This window comes from Myotis davidii, unplaced genomic scaffold (genome assembly GCF_000327345.1).
Source record: "Myotis davidii unplaced genomic scaffold, ASM32734v1 scaffold79, whole genome shotgun sequence".
NCBI classification, from domain to species: Eukaryota; Metazoa; Chordata; class Mammalia; order Chiroptera; family Vespertilionidae; genus Myotis; species Myotis davidii.
In genome coordinates this window covers 6,589,548-6,609,466 of record NW_006294339.1, presented here as the reverse complement: position 1 = coordinate 6,609,466, position 19,919 = coordinate 6,589,548, and the positions used below count along the sequence as shown (strand labels likewise).

At 43.5% G+C, this 19,919-nt stretch overlaps 1 long non-coding RNA gene across 1 annotated transcript in view; it reads right to left on the bottom strand.

Annotated features, from left to right (window-relative positions):
• The window catches only part of LOC102753145, a 133,113-nt gene that overhangs the window by 35,556 nt on the left and 77,638 nt on the right, over positions 1-19,919 (bottom strand). The window contains exons 5-7 of the long non-coding RNA XR_001514678.1: positions 4,838-4,897; positions 2,551-2,671; positions 947-1,115 (exon numbers count right to left, since the gene is read on the bottom strand). This is a non-coding gene — a long non-coding RNA (uncharacterized LOC102753145). The remainder of the gene's footprint in view (positions 1-946; positions 1,116-2,550; positions 2,672-4,837; positions 4,898-19,919) is intronic.

The following is a 19,919-nucleotide window of genomic DNA, read 5'->3' as shown; positions in this document are numbered from 1 at the left end:
TTTGAAAGCTGCCTTTTATGGTTCTGGCTTTGGAAGGGCAAACACTGCTATCAGTAAAATAACACAGGTGGCTTCTAGAGTTGGGTCCAGGTGGAGTGGGGCAGGAAGTGAGGCCCTGCGCATAGGCAGACATGACCCAATCACCTGTCTGGGTTCAGAAGGGTACACAGGCTTTCCTCGGGGAGTGGGACAAGAGGCCAGTGTGCTGGTGAAGGGCTTGGCTTTGCAGCAGACAAGATGGGCTCAAGTCCCCACGGCCTTACTTGCCAACTGTGCAACTTCCACAAGCTCCCTGACCGGGCTATGAAGCAGAGATCACCATCGCTCACTCCCATCAGCCATGTGTTATAATGACTAGTGTATTGGATAGCACAGGTACACGATTATCAAAGAAAGTTCTTTTGGTCGATGCTGGTAGGGGCGCTGGGCTGTTGACAGGGGTGCCTGGTGCTGGATCTCACCCTCCTGAGCCACCTGAAAACAGTTCTGGCCCAGGTGAGGTCTCCAGCTCTCAGGGCTCAGGCTCATGCGGAGACACCCAGGGCTCCAGGCTCCTCTCTCTTCCTTGGTCCTCTCTAATGCTGCAAGGATTTGGCTTCAGCTTGGGAACCTGGCTGAGCGCCTCTCCCGTGCTTGCTAGAGCAAAATCCCAGGGAGGAAGGAGGTGTGCAGCCAGAGGCAAATGGCTGGGAATACCTGAGGCAAATGCTGAATGTAGAGTGAGGAAAGCCTTGCATTCGAATCCTGGCTCACCCACTTGGTGTTAGTGGCCCTGGGTAAGTCAATGAAACTCTGCGCCTCAGTTTCCACATCGGTGCTCTCTCTGCCTGCCACATCATGAACCAGTGAGAGAATGAGTCAGTGAAGGTAAAAACACTTAGTAAATGAAGTACACACTTAGTAATACTTTGTAAAGAATGGGAAACTCCTAAAAGTAGGGGCTTACCTTCCTCTTGTTCAGCCTATTTCTTCACCAAAGGGGTATTTAGATAGAGGGATGCAGGCAGCTGCCTTTGAATCTTTGTAAATCCATGTTGTGCTATTTGGAAACATTCTCCGGAAGTCAGGAGATTAGGAGAAGCTGGTCTCCCAGAGACATCCTGGAGGAAGAGGGGCTGGGGAAGGAGAGAAAGGGGACACATTCTTTGAACACCTATAATGTACTAGTTACTGTGATAGTCACTTTCATACATGAAAAGAGATGGTGATGATGATGACAAACTTTATCAACAGGTACAGTTCTCAGTGCTTTATACATATTAACCCCATTTTGTAGATGAGGAAACTGAGACAAGAAAAGTTACAATAAGTCAGCAGGGTCACCCTAAGCTGAGGTTTGCATCCCAGCTGTGTGCCTCCTGGGGCCCTGCGTGTGACCATCACACAACCCTGCTCCCATAGTCTGCATCTTGTTGGAGTCTCCACACCTACCCCTTTCAGACAAGGAAACTGAGGCTCAGGGAAATTAGGCTCACACAGAGGAGGGAGAAGAGGTTCCTCCAGTTTTTTGTTTTATCTTCAAAAGTATTTCCTTCTTTGGCTATCTTTTTAAATGATAGAAGATATTATTCAATTTGAGTCTAAATCTAGCTTCCTATTACTTTCTTGCTTGAAACTTACTTTTTCCTTTGGGTCAGAAAGAAGAAATCTGCTGCCTCATCCATAGGGAAACCTCTGGGATACCCAAATCCCAGTCTCCCACTTCTCCCTTCTGTTCCTCAGGAAAAAGCAATACAGATCTGTCAGCCTAGACAAGGAGGACATCATAACCCCCTTCTGTGTTCTGGTTCTGAGCTTTAGGACAAGTTCTGGTTTGACTATGACAATCTGAAAATGTGGAACTAGAATTTAACCCCACATTCCAGCTCTAGTCTGACTTCAGAGGAAATGCAATGTCACCTTATGTTTTGACACTATGCTCCCAGTGATAAATCCCAAGTTCACATTATCTCTTTTGGCAGCCACTTCCGCATTGCTGACTCACAACTCCCTCATGTCCTGATTTCCTGTTCATTATCCTTTCTTCTACTTGGCCTGATTTCTTAAGATCTCTCTGGTTACATTACACTGAGATGCTTGAAGAATCCCTTTAGCAAGTAACTTGGAGAAGCCCTCAGATTTGGGGCTAGTTAATCCACATCCTCAAATGAAGGCCTTCAAAATCTCAAAGATAGTTGGATCCAGAGGGGACTGGAAAAGGCTCTCTGACCCCAGGGGAGCCAGCAGACAGAGGGCTATTTCATCAAGAGTCAGATCCATAAGTGACTGGAAGACACTCCTTCTAGAGGAGCAAATGCTGCTGCCATCTTGTCACTTTCAGAAGAGCTTGGGAGCCACAGTCCATTCATACTTCAGAGTAGTGATTGGTCGTAGAGGCTGGAACCCAACAAGCTTGGACTCAAAGCCACTTACCAACTTTATGACTTCAGGCCAAGGACAACATCTCTAAGCCTCAATTTCTCTCTGTAAAACTGAGGCCATAATGGTACCCCATCATGATGTTGACAGAGTGAAAAAAAACAAAAACAAAAACATGGGTAAATGACTTACCCCAGGGCCTTGGTCCATGGTGGGAGCTCAGCTTTTGTGATGACTTCTTCAAGCCTGTGTTCTCTCATTCCAGCATTTCTTCAGCAAGTATTCACCGAGAGTGGGCAGGGGCAGCTGGGTGCTACAGAGGGAAAATGCAGATGCTAACAAAAGCCTGAGAGCAAGCTCAGCTCTGGAAGCTAAAGATTCTTCCAGGGAACTAGCTAAATGCTCTACAAAAAACTCTCTGGTTCTGGGTTTGGACTGCTGGCCACAACACCCACTTCACACCCCCCCTACACACACACACACACACACACACACACACCCCTTCTCCTGGGCCATTTCTGAGTTTGAAGCTTCTCAGATTACTCTCAATGTGACCTTCCACAAATCCCATAACTCATAGCCTCTGGCACATTTCTTATAAAACAGATAGTAATACCCACAGAGCTGAGTTTTTGTAGTAGATTAAACAGTGACATATGTAAAGTGACCAGCCAAGCCCTAATTTGGCCAATGCTCCATAACTTTTAGCTGCATTTCCCCACCACTCCCTCTGCCTGCCAGTCCTCTACTATCATATGCCAATCTTGGGCTAGATGCTGGTGGCCAAGAGGTTAATGAGAAGTCACATAGAGAGTGTAAAGTTTTGGGGGGATAAACATTTCAATCTGTAACCCAAATAGAAAAGTGCTACGGACTCTGATGGACTTATGTCCAAGGCAATGTGGGAACACCAGGAAGGTCAAATCACTTGGCCTGGCCTGCCCTCAGTTGCCGCATCTGTCAAAGGGGTGCAATTTGTTTCTATCTCACATGAGATGACTCAGTGAGTTAGTAAATGTGAAACTATATTGGAAAGTTGAGTTCTGTTCTCTATTTATTTATCTGGTTCCTCATTATACTTGAATCCACTGAGGGAGGCCTATCCCCAGCACATTAGTACAGAGCAGGTCCACAGTGGATGAGTGAACTGATATAAGAATTTATGATTTAATCTTATCCCTGCAGACCCCAAGAGGTTTCCCTATTTTATAGGTGGAGAGAAATCAGAGCACAGAGTTCAAAGAGTTGCCTGGCAACCAGTAACTGAGCCAGGCACCTTCAGACCTGCTCTGATGACCTTTCCACTAGATTCCACCACACAGGCCACTCTGGCTGGGGTGGGGAGCCACTGCTCGGGTGGACATGATTAACCTTTCTCCGTAGGTCACTGAGCCAACCCACCAGCCTCTCACGCTGAGTCATGGACTGAGGTGGACCTGAGACCTGAGGAGAAAGCAGAGCTGCCCTGTTGAATAGGTGTGCCAGGGATTCCCTCAGGCCATCACATCGCCTAGGAAATCCCTCATGCAGGGTGAAGATGGGGCAAGTACAGAGACGTCATGCTAGGTCCACTCCCCTCTTTCACAAGAGCATCTGAAGGACAACACCTAACTGTCCCCAGTGGGCCGTCACTCAGAGGCATCCCTTCCTCCCCACTCCCAGTGCTAACACCCTAACATCCATCCTACCATCTTTTGTCTTGACTGGGCTCCCAGCTCCACTCTATTAACCTAAGAACTTGAGTGGCCTGCTATAGTCACACATTATAACTATGACATGCTTATGTTCAAAAAAATCTTTAACAGCTCCCTAATACATAGGGAATAAAGTCAGTGTGGCCTTCAAGGCCCTCCTGATTACACCTCATGCTTCTCACATACTCTTAGGTTCTCTATAGAGGAGATTAATACACACTGAGGGAAAACAACTAACTGCTCGTCAAAGACCCAATTTCTAAACCAAGGGCTTTCTCTGAGGGAAGGTCCAGTTGTGTGATTTTGAGAAAATGAGTAACCCTCCCTAAGTCATATGACCTTGGGCAAGTCATTTTACCACTGAAGCCCATTCTCTATCAGTTAAATGGAGATAAGAATACTATCATATCCACCTCACAGGATTGCTGGGTGGCTTAACAGACATTGTGAAAAACATAACAAAATAATTTTGACAATATGCTTTATTTACCCATTCTATCCAAAATATTATCAATTCAACACCTACTCAATTGACATGGCTAATGAGACATTCTATTCTTCATACTAAGACTTTGAAATCCAGTGTGTGTTTCATATTCATAACACATCTCAATCCAAACCAGGCACGTTTCAAGTGTTGAATAACCACAGGCGGCTGGTGGCTACTCAGGTAGACAGTGCAGGTTGGGACTCATGTAAGTGCCCTTGCTGGGTGCTCCCCTGACACCTGTACTTACAAGGGAAGAAATAACCCTTCCCATGGCAAGCATTTCTACTTGACTTACCTGCAAGCAATTCCCGTAAGGAGAGGGAATGAGTGGTATCCCCAGGGCCTGACATAGTACCTAGCACAGAGCAGACACTTAATAAATACTTGTTAAACAAATATTATTCAGTTCTCTACCCCCAATACCCAGCCCAGTGCTTGACCCTCAGTAGGCATTTAATAAAGACTTATTAAATTAATGAAGTAACGACTCGGTATTTTAATGGTAAGTGAGTTTGTGATTTGCCAGCAGGTGAAAACCAGGCAGTTTATTGCAGGGGAGACAATGGTACCTTTCTAGCCCTGAAGGTAACACCTGCCATTAAGTCAAGTTTCCTTCACCACCTCCTTCCCCCAAAACAAAACTGGAGCCAGATGGGAAGCTGTGGGCCTGCACATTCGGGAGAGATCCCCCAATGCCTGGCCTACAGTGATAGGCAAGCATATCAAGTTCCCATAAAGAAATAAAGTTAACTCCCAAAGAAGGCCTAATTGCTCTCTCTCACTTTATTCATTTTCTTTCAAGATCAATTCAGCAATGCACAAGATGAGAGGCTCCAAAAACCTGCCAGGCACTGTGCAACAGAAATCTAGTAAGAAAACTTTACATTAGGTCAGCAATAATCACAACGATGGGGCATTTCAGCCTCGGCATCTCTGCTCACAAACTTGATGACCTGAAGCAACCTGTGTCCCTCCCATGAGCATGAACTTGCCCGTGTGCAGGCTGGGAGTGACGGCACAGACGTCTGGCCAGGCCTTTGCGAGGACTCTGTAAGAGCAGAGTTCCCAGGCACACACCCATGCTCAGTGACTGCTCACTTGCATTGTTCCCTCACTGAACCTGCAGGCTCTCCCCAGTTTGCAAAATGAGCCTTCGTATTATTTTTGTCTTGAGGTCAGCCATAGGCTGGATGATTTTCTTAGAGTTGTGGAGAGCTTTCTTTCCCCTCCTTGTGGACAACTCACACAAACACTATTTGGAAAGATCTGGGCGCGTCGTCTCTCTGGAGTCTGGTGGCAGGCCAGGAGGCTGGTCACAAAGGCTGCATTCAGCCACAAACAGCAGCCTGATGGGCAGGGGCCATGTCCCAAACATTCTTGACTAGGCATGGGGGTGGGGAGGGAGGTGTTACCGGCCTCCAAATATTTGTTGCTCTATCGCCATAGCAACTGCAGTGGCCATAGTGAAACCTTGAAACTGCACATCGAAACTTGGGAGGTGCTGCAAAGTCAGGCCTGATTGGGAGAAGGCTTTCCCCTGGACTTCCCCTCTGCTCTCTCTCTGAGCAGCTTTCCAGCTCCTTTCAAAGGGCACTAAAGACAAGCTATTATGCTGGCTGCACACAGTCTGATGCCTGCTGTAACGAAAGATGTTTGTGCAGAGACTGTACCAAATTCCCAGGACAGCTTTTAAGAGACTTACATCAGATGGAGTGGCCTGGGACAGTGACACTACCTACTTACTCGTGTGACCTTGGGCAAGTCACTTACAGTCACGGAGCCCTTTCCAGGGGTGGAGGGTGGGTGTGAGGGTGGGGGGTCAAGCCCAATTCCCAGTTCAGTCAACTCTTACTGACATCTACCTTGGGCTACTGCAAAGCTTAAAACACATGGCTATTGTTCTTGGGGAGCTCATAGAACCTACCAGGCAGAGCTGTGTTAAATAGCAGGTTGCATCACACCAGGCGCCCACTGCCCAGCCCCCAGTGGGGACCAGACATATTATAAAAGTTGATTTCCCTTCCTTCTCCATACTGGGCTACTCCAAAGATAGCCTTGAAAGATTAACAAGAGCCCAGCTACTTTCATAACATTCTTCTCACATCCAAGGTAAACTTACCAGTCTGAACATAACTGGGAATGAACTGAACTTTTATCGATTTTATACATTTTGTCTTCATTACAACATGCTTTCACAACCCATCTCTCTTTTTTTAAATATTTTTATTGATTTTTTCACAGAGGAAGGGAGAGGGATAGAGAGTTAGAAACATCGATGAGAGACAAACATCGATCAGCTGCCTCCTGCACACCCCCCACTGGCGATGTGCCTGCAACCAAGGTACATGCCCTTGACCAGAATCGAATCTGGGACCCTTTAGTCTCCAGGCCAACGCTCTATCCACTGAGCCAAACCGGTCAGGGCACAACCCATATCTCATTGGACTTTCATAACTATCTGTTGGATTTGGAAGGGCAAGAATTGTTTTTCACTCTAGAGTGAAGGCACTAAGGCACAAAGGCAAAGTGATTTGCGAGACCACAAAGGGAATTAGGGGCAGAGAAGGACTTCAAACACATATTTCCCAAATTATTATTTTAATAAATATTTCTTGAGCAGCTACCAGGTGCCAACATTGTTCTAGAATCTAGACACTGAGGTTAAAGCAGTGAACAAAACAAATTTCTGTTAAAGAGCTTAAGTTCTAGAGGAGAGAAGATGACTATTAATAATCACATAAATACATATTATATCAGGTAGAAATAAGCAATATGGAGAAAAAATAAGCAGAGTAAAGAAAGCAGTGGTACAGGCTACTATTTTCTATAGAGCCTTCTGGTGAGTTCTTTCCAAAGAGACCAAAAGAACTGAGGAGCTGGCTCTGTGGATACCATCATGAGAGAGTATCTCGGCAGGAAGAAGAGCGAGGCTCAAGGCCCCAAGGTAGGGACATGTTGGCATGTTTGTGGAACAGCCAGAAGACCAGTGCAGCTAGGCAGAGAGGGGTGGGGATGAGGCCAAAGGTGTGAGGGCCTCTTAGGAGGTGGAATGACCTTTGGGTTTCAACCTGACTGAGAATGAAGCCATTGGAGGGCTTTGGACAAAGGAGTGACATGATGTGACCTGCCATGCTAAAAATTCCCTTTGGTACCCACATAGGCCACAGTCTGAAAAATGGCAAGGATGGACAGGGAGAGCAGCGATTGCAATGGTCCAGGCAGGAAACAAATGGTTGCTCAGGGAGAGTGGTAGTGGGGAGCTGGTGATGAGGGGTGGATTTTGGATCCATTTCTCAGAAAAGAGGTAACAGGATGGCTGATGGTTAAAGAAGAGTCAATGATGGGGGGAAAAAAGAGTCAATGATGCTCCTTGGCCTCTGGACTGAGTAACTAGAAGCATAAAGTTGCCATGTCCAGAGATGGGAAACCCGGGGGAAGGAGCACACTGAGGGATAATAATGAAGAGTTTTGTTTTAAATATGGTACATTTGAGGTACACATTGGAGCTCCAAAAGGAAAGCCAGAGAAGGTGAAGAGAGGCAAGCTAGACATATACATTTACCATTCTTTGGAGCACATTATTTAAAGCCACTGGCATGGATAACATCCCCGAGGGAATGAGTGCGGATAGAGGAGAGGGCCAACCTTTGAACATTCTAATGGATGGAGCTAATAAAGAGGACCAGCCATCAGCAATGCAGGAGGGGCCTGTCAGGGTGCACACCTGCCCTGGCAGGTTAGTGAAGGAAGAGCTTCAAGAAAGGAGTGACCCTTAGGGTCAGACTAGTGATAGATTAAGGCGAGGACTGAGAGTTGACCTGATTTGGCCAAGAGGGGTCCTTCACCACCTTCACAATCTCTATTACAGTGAAGTGGTAAGGGCAAAAGCCCGAATAACTGGGTTCAAGAGAGAATGGGGGAGAGAAAGTGGTGACTGCAAGTAGGTTCAAGTCTTTGGAGAGTTTGTCTGGAAAGAGGAACAGAGAAATGAGGAGAAATGGGGGATCAATGGACGGTCCCTTCCTTCCTTCCCTCCCTCCTTCCTTCCTTCCTTTCTTTCTTTTTGGAGTTTCTTTTAAAATATGATTGACTTCACAGCATGATTGTGTACTGATGGGATGGGCTACTGGAGAGGGATGGATTGATGGGCAGGAGAGAGAGGAGCTTTTCTAGGAGCTGTGCTCTTGGATAAGAGAGCGATGGGATCAATTTCAATCCCTGATGTGTCTTCCACTATAACATGACCCCCAATTAATAAAATTATACATTTGGGGATGATTTTAAAATGCTTTTCAAATGTAAACATTTCTTTCAATTACATAGAGTAAGTTTACCAGGAGGTGGTAAAAATATTGCCCAATGATTCTTGGAGAGCCTGCCTTGGTAGCACAATGTGTTAGCCACTCCTCCTGCTGCTTTCCCTAACGTGTGTACACGTCTCTAACTGCAGGTTATTTACCAGGCAGGCTCCCATGGTAGGAGTGAACTCCTCACGGGCAAGGACTGTGCTCTGTTCCTTTCTGCAGCCCCATGGCTAACAAATGACTGGCATGTGTGTATTCGCCAATCACTTAGGAAAGTAACGAGAAGGAGTAAAAAGAAAGAAGGTGAGAACTGCATATTCCTGCTCTAATAAAACTCTCACCTTTCAAATGAGGCATGAACTTGATATTATTTTATAAATATACCTTCCTGACAGCATGGTGAGTAAACAAGTGCTTTCTTTTCTTTTTAATCTGTGAAAGGCAAAGGAAAGGATTTATTGAGTAACCGACAGGAGTAGGAAAAAAGCTTTATTTTGCACACACAGTCATTAGCTCTACTATTGAGTTAAATAGTCATGTAATGGGATGGGATTCCTCATTCAGTAGTGAGCTTCCCATCAGTGGAGGTACATAAATAGAGACTAGATAATGCCTGTGGGAAATCCCGGCATCTAATGGTCATCAGGCTTTGTCACCTATGGTCCAATTCAACCCTGGGAGTCAATGAGTCCAAGTTATATTATTCTACAATTCATCATCAAAATATAAGCACATAGAATTTCTATATCAGGAGGCACAATAGCATAGTACTTAAACACATAAATTGTGAAGTCAGGCTGCCAGGCACAAAATCTGGCTCTGCTACTACCATACAATGTGCCTCATAGTTTGGAAATTCATGAATGAGCTTCCTTAGCTACAAAAACGAGAATAATAAAGGGATATGCCTCACTCAAAATCCATCTAATGTGCTTAGAACATCATCTAACACATAGTAAGTGCTCAGTAAATTGTTAGCTATTATTTATTCCGTTTATCCATCTCTTACAGACTGCACACACAGTGTCCTAGGACCTGTGGGTGTCTGTTAAGGCCCACGTTAAATCAAAGCCAATTCCAGTTAGAAGAACTAGGCTCAGCAGATAGAAGCCCTTGGGGACTAAGGTGATTTGATGGGGGTCCCAGTGACCCCAGCCAAGCTGCCCCCACTCCTGCTCCATGAGTGTACCCATTTGCCCTCATTGGGCAACGTGCAGAAATGTTTATGGCGACCTCATTTGTTTTCCTTTCGGTTACTGCTGCCTTCCAAAGGCCAGGAACCACTGAAATTAAACCAAGCCAGGGGCCAGGGGAGCAGAAGGGGCCTGGGCCAGAGCCAGGAGTAATGAAGTGGAAAATGTTCACACCACAGGCAGCATTATAATGCACCTGTACAAACAGAATAAGGCCTGCCCACCCCCTTCCTCCTCAGGGCCCAACATGCCTGGAGGACTTTTTTATGGTTTGCTCTCTCCCTGCCTGATCAATGCTTAGGCCCACAATGAAGATAAGAAACAAAGACATCCCGAGTGGAGTGGAGCAGGAGAGAAAGGGCAGAATGGGAGGGAAGTGAAAAAAGAGACACACTTAGTCTAAATAATTCCTGAGAGTGCTAGTAAATTCTCTGAAAGCCTGGTTTCCTAAAACTGGGGAGAAATGCACATTAGTAAGTGTCAACCATGTGGCAGGATTTGAACAGGACACTTTCATATACCTTTGCCCATTTCACCCATCCAATGTGATTTCGCTGCATTTCACACACAAGGAAACCTAAGTCCAAGGAAACAAGGCCAGCAGGTGACCAAATCAAGACTTAAATCTGGGTATCACCATTCTCTTTTATAAAGAAGTGACTCCTAGCCAGAATGACCAGAATGTTGAGTGATTTTCCATGAGCCATATAGCTGTTTGCAGATACCCAGAGGGCCAAGCTCTTAGTGTGGTCACCACTGCACCCTGAACAGGTGGGGCTGTAAAGACAGAGGGCCTGGCTTTCCCCAGACAGAAGAGTCATGATGGAAGACCGAGGACTAAACAATGACTGACCTCAGACCAGTGTTGTTTAGTGTTTGAAGCAGCGTGGCTCTGCATGTCTCCCAATCACACCAGGCTCAGTGTCTTCATCTCTGAAATGGGAATTCTGTGAGCTCAACCTACAGTCACTCAACTATTATTGGTGCAACCAGAAACTTCCTTGGCACCAGCACATATGGTGGGGGAAAGTAAATGCCAAAAGTAAAGGCCATTGCCCTTAACTTATACCACAGCGGCTCACCTTCCACCACCAGCTTCTCTTACATAAGCTGTTAACATCATTAAAAGAGCACACAGATGTAAACATGCATCCCATAGAGTGTCTGACACAGAGAGGTCCTGGGAGCTCTTTGTAGACCCACACAGAGGCTGCTTTTAACACTCTCATCTGTAGCATCCTGTAGCTCATAGTAAATGTTGTAGCCCTGGATTGCTCCAGTGGTTAGAGTATCGGCCAGCAGATTGAAGGGCCGCATATTCGATTCCAGTCAAGGGCATGTACTTCAGTTGCAGGCTCAATCCCCGGCCCTGGTCAGGGTACGTGTGGAGGCAACCAATCAATGTCTCTCTCTCAGGTCAATGTGTCTCTCCCCCACCCTTCCATTCTCTCTAAAAACTCAATGGAAAAAAGTCCTCGGGTGACATTAACAACAAAAAAGTGTGTCTGTTAAATCTGTTAAGAACTTCAGGAGTTTCTACCATTGTGTCCCTTATTTCCATACTCATGGCCCAGTTGATATCTAGCAACAAGTTTGGTCCAAAAGCCAGGTGCTTAATGCAGGGATCCAGGAACCAATCTGATGCACTTCTCCAAGGAGGTGCTTAGTCTCTTCAAGGAGCTCAACTTCATCTTTTTTTATAAAAAAAAAATATATTTTATTGATTTTTTACAGAGAGGAAGGGAGAGAGCTAGAGAGTTAGAAACATCGATGAAGAGAAACATCGATCAGCTGCCTCCTGCACATCTCCTACTGGGGATGTGCCCGCAACCCAGGTACATGCCCCTGACCGGAATCGAACCTGGGACCTTTCAGTCCGCAAGCCGACGCTCAATCCACTGAGCCAAACCGGTTTCGGCTCAACTTCATCTTATTCAGTATTAGGAGTGATCTACCTTTGTCATTCTTTATTGTCGATGCTATAGGATTTTATGATTATAGCTGTTGTTTTCATCAAGGAGGAACTCTTAACTTTGCAATGTATAAAGACAGAATTGCCAAGGTTTTACAAACGTAAAACCTTTTCCACTTCCTGTATTCTTCCCTACTCGATACACTTGCCCTGTTCTCCCAGGAGAAACAAGGCCATACTGCTCCCAGAGTAGCAGACGATGAACACACACTGTTCAGACACTGTGACTCCTGAAATAACAGAAATGTGTACAGGCAGAAGAGATGAACTTGCTGTGGAGTCAGCCCCCGTGCTGTGCTAAAAGCAGTGACCTGAGCTGGACTTGAATTCCATCATGGACTTGCCCCTCAATAGACCATATGGCTCTGGCTAGATCTTCAGAGCAGACGGGTAGCCTACACATTCAGGATGGCAAAGGTCCAAACACACACAGTTTCCTCCATTTAGTCCTGAATGTTACCCCTGGAACAGGTGCCTAATCAGACAGTATATAGTGTTATCATTTAACAGTTTCACATAAAGATTGTGCATAACAGGACCTCCATAAATGTCTGTTGGCCTATCTGAACTGAATGATGAAATCTAGTCCTGCAAGAAGACTGCAAGCTTCTTAAAACTAAAGGCAAGCCAATCATTTTAATGCCCGTATTCCACAGCGGCTGATTCCTATTTGCCCATCAAACTCAGATGGGCAGCATCTCCCCAGGAAATTTTCCCTGATCAATTAAGCTGCCGCCCCCCTCTATGCTCCCATCTCACTCTAAGCCTTTTAGTCCCTCATCTGCCCTTTTAGGCTGATCTTTACAGCAGAAAGCACGATTCAGTCGTCTATGCCTCCCTCAATGCCTGGAATGTAGGAGGTCTTCATAGATCCATATTGAGGGTAGTTTCCTCTGATAGGATTGAATTTTAAGTTCCCTGTAGACAGGACCATGTTGCCCTGTGAGAGTTGAAATAAGCCAAGGTTCTAAGAGAAAGATGTCGATACCAGAAGAACAAGATGGTGCCAATGGGTGAAGGAATAAAAAAACAACTTCTTTTTTCTTTTTTTCCTTTTGCAGATTTTCCTCACCTTTGGTGTTCTTCCTGAAACCTGGAAGTCATTCTTGAAGAAAAATTCAGTGTGTAATTTCAGGCTCCGTCGGGCCAGGTGTTTCCTGTGAGGGCTGTTCCAATCCACTCTTCCTAGCCAGGCAAGGTGCCACGGCTGGGAGAATGCTCTGGGCTTGGATTCCTGCGAAGGATCAGAAGCCACTCAACCTCCATGGAGAAGGGCAATTTTGAACCCTCAGACACAAAGGCCATGCCTCCCACATCATTACCAAAGGCTGACATTTTGGGAGTATAAGCCTTTTTAAAGGTCATTTTTTTAAAAACAAAAAAGATGAAAACCAGCAGATTTCCTGTTCTCAGTGGGGAGCCCACTCAATTCAGCTAAGATTCAATATGCTCCACTTATGAAACAACAGACCTCAAAACATGACAGAAATATCCCAGGGTCCTTACCTGAAATACAGATGAGTTCTCTATTTACAAATAGAATCACCATGACTTCCTTTAAGTGGCAAGCAATATCTGGATTTCAAAAACGTGATACTCTCAAGAAACACCGGACACACATTGGGGAGGCCAATGGTATCTGAATGTCCCACCGTTGCACAACACAATTTCAAGCAAACAAATAGATAATTATCTACCGTTCTTTGCTGAATGCACAGAAGAGTAAATCATTCTTACCTTCAAGACTTCAGTATGCCATGATGATTTGACTTTTCTTTGTTCATCTACAAACTACATGCCCTAAATATTTGTCTACCTTTCTTAAAACAAAATGTTAGACCCAAAAGTAGTATTGGAAATCAGTAGTATTACCTGGCAGTGAGTGTGTGGAGCATTATGAGGAGTCTGTGTGAGGCCTTGTTTGAATTTAGCCGAAGGCATTCAGTAGGGAAGTCTGTCCTGGATGTGCAAACTAGGGACACGCCCACATGCATTTGCCATCCCAGATCCTGTTTGAAAGCTTCAATTTATAACTAATGAAACTGAGGCCCAGAGAGATGAACTGACTTATCTAAGGTCCCAGAGTGAACTTTTGTTCAAAGGACTTGGAATTGCATAGATATAATTACTAGACCTTTAAAAAAAAAAAAAATCCTCACCCAGGGCTATTTTTCCATTGATTTTTAGAGAGAGTGGAAAGGAGAGGGAGAGACACACAGAGAGAAACATTGATGTGAGAAAGACACATCGATTGGTTGCCTCCCACACACACCCCGATCAGGGCCAGGGATTGAGCCCGCAACTCAGGTACATGCCCTTGACCAGAATCAAACCTGAGACCCTTCAGTCCGCAGGCTGATGCTCTATCCACTGAGCCACACAGGCTAGGGTTATTAGACCATTTTTATGAGCTACAGAAATCCAAGTATTCAATCTATAGGCATAGAAAAGCCTTGGCATAAAGGGTCTCAGTCAGCAGAGATCCCACACTTCACTTGGGTCAAGCCCCATCCAGCATCTGAGAAAATATACTTCCATTGACTAGAACAGTCCCACCCGCTAGACAGCCTTTTTCAGCTACCTCTGGAGGTTAAGGAATAGACATCACCAATATCTTACATCATCATATGCTCGAGGCCACTGGGAGCCATCACCAACTTCTTAGGCCACTGAGGCCACTCTAACTTCTTGAAACTCCTCCATGAGTCTGGGTCACCAGAAAAGGTTTGGGGTTCTCTCTAACATTCAGTTTATATGTCCCCTAGTCCATGTACAACTAGGCATGCCCTCAAGGACCCTGCACAGCTAGAGGTTCTCACTCCCTGTGCTTGAGTGGTGGCTCTGGTGTCCTCTTCTACTGAAAACTTCCTTAAGTCATTCAAGCTTTCTCCGAGACCACCCTCGCATGCTCCAGTTGGGTGAGGCCCCTTCTCCATGCTCCCCTAATCCCTTGTGAGTCCCTCAGGCATGATATTGCCCCCTCTTCTTATAGCCACACACTGGAAACAGTAAACTTCACCCGGGCTAGGACTACATTTTATTCAACATCATAGCTCCGGTATGCGAGCACAGTGTCTGGCCCAGAGTGAGTGCTTCATAAGTATTTGTTAGAAGGCGGTATCTATCAGCACACTGGTTTTATTTTTTTCACTATAACCCAGTTGCTCCCAAGGCAGATTTTCCCATATTATATTCTGCGAAATGCTAGCAATCCATGAAATAGCTGCTGTCCCCAAAAAGTAAGATATAAAAATAATTCTTGGGACTTTTTTCCCCTAAAATGTAATTTAATACATATACATAAGAAGTGAGTGTATTTATGTGTTTTCCTTATTATTATGGCATATGAAACATGATGCTCTGGTCAAAAGAAACAGAGAAATGGCTCACTCTACATTCAAATGCCTCGTGGTCTTATGAGAAATTCCTGATTCACAAACCTGGAATGTTCCATGATATCCTGATGCATCGGCAGCTCTAACCTACTCATGAGTATTGCCTGTTGGATGATTGTTGGACTATGTTACATATATTTCTGATATTATTCAATGTTTGTTATGCATTAAACATATGAATCAAGATGTGATTATTTCTTACAATAATTAAATCATCAGGAAAATGTTTTTATTCCTGTCTAATTGAAATGTACATTATATTTGTAAGTTCCTTTGGCATCCCATCAAGAAACTATTATTTTAAAGTGTCTTAGATACATAAGTCAGAAATACAACCCTCACATAAGCATATCATCATATTGCTCCTGTTCCATCTGGGAGGTTTCCTTGGGGAAAGAGGCAGAGATTTGGAAGCAGAGGGAAGAGAGAAAAGAGAGTTGGAGGTAATAAAATGAGATTTCACAAAACTTAAAATTAAAAGAAACATGAAGCTTTTATAAACCCATTATTAACCAGGGTGGAGAAGGAGCTGTGAAGCATACATGGAGAAACAGAAATTAGCTTGTAAAGAATAGAAACTCTTGGGTTAGATTTTAAAACTTAAGCCAGTAACTTGTCTCTATTAAAAACCAGTACACAAACTGTCACAGAAAGTTTAAAATAATAAATTGCAACATTAGAAGTCAAACAAACATAAAAACAAAGCCCAAATGTTAAGTATTAGACAAAGCAATTTCAAAAGGGGGAAAAGTAATAATAATTGTTCCATATTGATAGAATTTACAATCCCCGAGGAGGACATAATAGTAACAAGCTCATTAAAATTAATAAACAGCAATTCTGAAAAATAGCACAAAAAGTTGAAGATTTCAGATATTCACCAAAGCTCTACTTAGGTAATTTGCTATTTTTAAATAAGAAAATTGAATGAACAAATATTTTTACACAAAAAGTTCACTTTAATGAATCCTCCATACCAGAGAAAGAATGATGGGTAATAGAAAAGAAACTATAAAGACTAGAAATTAATTAATTTGAAAGCTAAAATAAAGCATACAGTGACTTTGATCTAAAAGCTATTTCTTTGTGGTAAAAATAAAATATCTTTACAAACTTGTGACAAATCTATTCAAAAAAAAAGAAACAAATTAGAAATGCATAAGGCATACAATACATATAGAAGATGTAAATGTCAAAATAATGCTATCTACAACTATATACAGATATTTTTTGAAATTTTTTATTAATTTTTATAAATATGTTTTTTAGGATCACCCTCTCCCTCAGCCTCAGAAATTTTCATGCAATCTGAAATGTTCCAGAACAAAGATAAATATGAAAAGTTATATCATTTATCTTATAAAGCTATCACAAATCCACATATTAAAATCTGACCAATAATACAAAAAATGGGTAATTATAGTTCAATCTCACATATTACTATCTTTGTGAAACTTCTAAATAAGAGAGTAGTGAATTAAATTCAATAGTATGTCAAAAAGAATAATCCACCATGACTAGTAGGATTTATCTCAGAAATGCAATGATTCTAAAGTACATCTTGATAAAGAGGGGAGAGATAAAAACATAATTTATACAATAATAATAGGTAAGAACTAATCTTGACAAATTTTAAAACATATCAGAGGACCATAATTAATAAAATATTATAATATCAGTACAAAAAAAAAAAGACAGGCAAACAAATGGAATACAGTGAACATGAGAAATAGGCCCGTCTCATTCAAATGGAATGTATGATGATGACATCACAGGTCAATGTGGAGGGAAAAATAGGAGAGGATATGGGTCAGGCGGCAAGGAGGATCATAGCTATCTTTAAATATCTTAGAACCATTGGCTTAAAGAGGAATCCTTCTCCAAGTGTAGGCTTCAAAGGCCGGATTAGAATGAAAAAGCACCAGGAAGGGAGATTTCTGTTCAATAGATAGAAAAGCATTATAGTTGTCAACCTAGTTCAAAGAGGTATGCAACTGGCTCTGGAAAGTACATGCAGAATCTGCTACTTAATTTGTGGGAACCAGTGCAAAATGAAAATATTTGGTTCCTTGTTCAAAATTATTAAGACTTTCAAGATGGCAGTAGCATAGTTTAAAAAAAAAAAAAACAAAGTGGTGAGACTACATAAATTGTACCAGCCCTGAATGTGAGTTTCCCATCACAGGGAGACATGGACTGCAAGATGCCATGGAGAGGACATTGTAAAGTGACTTCAAGTCCAAGACTGATAGACTAAATGTTTCAAAGCTAATCAATGACAACCATTCCCCTCATTCTCATACCTTCATCAAATTAAGAAGTACGACATAGACACACCTTCAGGCTGCCATTGTAAGACTTACCTTCTTTTCTTTTTTAAAAATATATTTTTAATGATTTCAGAGAGGAAGGGAGAGGAAGAGAGAGATAGAAACATCAATGATGAGAGAGAATCACTGATGGGCTGCCTCTTGCATGCCCCCAACTTGGGATTGAGCCTGCAACCCTGGCGTGTGCCCTTGACTAGAATTGAACCTGGGACCCTTCAGTCCGCAGGCCAACGGTCTGTTCAGTGAGCCAAAGCTGCTAGGGCAAGACTTATCTTCTTTTCCATTGAATTGCCTAGACTGTGCCAGTTACACTGTGCTTACTCCTTATATTTGCTGGCATATAAAACATTATTTTGCATTACATAAGTTTACTGCTTCACAGCATTTCCACCATCCATTACCCCTTTGACCATAATAGAAAGGCATTATTTTGTCCATTTTACCTGAAAGGGAAAGTCAGACCCAGGTAAGTTTTGATGCACCCAAGTCACACACAGCTGGTGAATTGCCATCCAGGCTCTTCTAATGTTAGTCACTCAGTTATTTACCTGTCCTTCCATCCATTTGAATACCTGCTCAATACACACCCCCTGAGGACTCTGCAGCTCCTGGCTTTAGGGACTCATGGTTCAGTGGGACAAACTGCCAAAGTCAACAAGTGGCACCATGCCACAAGATGAGTAAAATTGAAACAATGCTAAACTCTATCTAAAGAGAGCAAGGGAGGCTTCACAGAGAAAGCAGCCACCTAACCAGCTTTAAAGAGTGAAATTGAGTGTTTCCCATTGCTCAGCTGAATTGAACGGACACAAAGAAAGGCATAAGCTCCCCTGGGTTCTCAAGGAAATTCAGCTGGTGGAAAAGCTTTTCACCCCATTGATTTTTCCCACCAATGGAAACTTCATGCCACGGGGAACTGTTTGTAGAAATCAATTTCCCTTGCAAGTGAGCCTAAGTTAGAAGGGGATCAGGAGTTGGGAATAGCTACGAGCCCAGTGATAGTCCATACTTCAGAGGGGCTTTTTATGCAGGACAAATGTAATGCATCTCCTTTGGACCTCACAGTCACCTGACCAGGTCAGTGGGTCAGTATCCCATTCATGGCTCATAGATGGCATCAGACTAAGCATGCCTAGGACCTGTCTGGGCCATCTACTAGTAAGTATCAAAAAATACATTGTTTACCTCCTAGTGTAAGGGTCTGTCTACTTGCCCCCTAAGAGCCCTGCCTAATGGCCAGGAAGACAGTCCTCTCCATTCTTGGGTAACTTTATTCATCTTTGTAGTTCATTTACCTCCAGGGGAAACATTACTGATAGCTGTCTGTTGGCTGCCTATTAATCATAATAACCTAATGAGCTATCACCTGGGGAACTGGAGCTCCACAACAGATTTCTATCAAAAATTTCGCCAACGGGAATACATGGCTATAATGAGTTTAGAGCTGTGTAATGAAAATGGCAAAAGTAGCCACAGTAGCATTTATTGTATTGTTAAAAGCAGTGCAGATATGGAGATGGAAGACTGCATTCTAGCTTTGGCTCTGCCACGTACTGGCTCTACCAGTAAGTGGGTGTCTTGAGTGACTCTTGGCCTCATTTTCCTTTTATGGAAAATGGGCATAAGATTACCTGCCTTATAGGGTTGTTATGAAAATGAAACAACATAATGGATGTGAAAGTAGTTTTTTATTTATAAAATATACAGAAACATTGTTTTTTATTATTAGTAGTGATATTATTCCTTTATCCTCAGAGGAAATCTACATCCTATATAATAAAAGAGAAACATGGTAATTAGCTGTACCTCCGCTACCCTTCCCATTGGCTAATCAGGGCGATATGCAAATTAACTGCCAGCCAACATGGCGGCCAGCAGCCAGGCAGCTGGAAGCGAACATGAGGCTTGCTTGCTTCAGTGATGGAGGACTCCAACGTTCCCTGCCTGACTTGCCTGCCTCTCAGCTGCAACTCTAAGCAACTATGTTGCGAATAAAGAAGCTAAAAATACCCCAGAAACCTGCTTTACTCAGTGGAGCTTCAGCCAGCCGGACTGCAACATGGTATCAAATACAGAAGGTAAACAAAGGCCAGAAACCTGTTTTCAGCAGCCGAGTCCTCAGAGCTAAAGCTGACCCAGAATAAAAAAGAAAAAAAAAGAAAAAAAGGAGCGGTTGGGAGCTT